At 38.2% G+C, this 1,058-nt stretch overlaps 1 long non-coding RNA gene across 1 annotated transcript in view; it reads left to right on the forward strand.

Annotated features, from left to right (window-relative positions):
* The window catches only part of LOC102250679, an 88,598-nt gene that overhangs the window by 32,880 nt on the left and 54,660 nt on the right, over nucleotides 1–1,058 (forward strand). The window lies entirely within an intron of this gene.

Here is a 1,058-nt window from a genome sequence, read left to right on the forward strand (position 1 = left end):
GTGGGTGGGGGGGAGGAGGAGGGAGAGGGGGGTCTAACTCCTTTGGCCACACTCATTTAATTTTGTATGGCCAACAAGATGATTTGAGCATCCGAAGGAGGCTCTCTTCTATTCATTTCTTGTAAAATAATGCCCCTGATGTGATGTAGAATATGTATCTTGAAAATATTTGCCCATGGAGATATTCTGATATTAGTCTGGTATTTTGATGGTGACATCTCATTTTGTAAAGTGGTAATCGCAGACATCACTTCTCCATGATCTTGAATAGTGCCTGAGACAGTATACATTTGTCTAGAGAATAAAACATTTTTCAGTCATATAAAAACAACAACAACAGCAAACTACCTACATAAATGCCTTTGCTCCACCCCTGAATCTGAAATTCTGGGGCTAACGACTGGAACCCTGTATTTTGAACAAAGTTGCAAATTCATCCTTCAGCATGCTGAGTCCCAGGATCAGTGCTTTAGAATACCAAGCAAATATTATTTTTAGAGAACTCTAATAACTTTATTTTAAAATTGTTGAAAGTTGTTAACAAATTGACCACCTGGTTTTCAGTTCAGTAACTTTCACTCTGCAAGTTAAACATTGCATATCAAAAAGCTGTTCTTCTCCCAGAGATGAAACTTTAATAATCTCTGCAACTATCTATTAAAATTCACAGCCAATAGTTTAAATATTGAAAACAAACAAAAACATTCAACTTCTACCCAGTCATCTTTTCCCAACTACTTTTTTTTGAGCCTTTTCTGGTCTGTATCATAGGAAAAAATCATCTCGAGGAATCTGGAGCAATTTACAATTCTCTTTCATTTAATTTAACATTTATTGAATGCTTAGCGTATGGTATTCATTGTGCTATACTCTAGTGACATGAAGTAAATAATATAAAGTAGGAGAGATGGCCACGTGGACAGACAGGTTTGATATAATGTGCCCAGGACTGTGACAAGAATCAGCACATGGTGTGTAAGAGCTTAGATCAGTGGTCGGCAAACTGCGGCTCGCGAGCCACATGCGGCTCTTTGGCCCCTTGAGTGTGGCTCTTCCAC

This window comes from Myotis brandtii, unplaced genomic scaffold, assembly GCF_000412655.1.
Source record: "Myotis brandtii unplaced genomic scaffold, ASM41265v1 scaffold612, whole genome shotgun sequence".
Taxonomy (NCBI): Eukaryota; Metazoa; Chordata; class Mammalia; order Chiroptera; family Vespertilionidae; genus Myotis; species Myotis brandtii.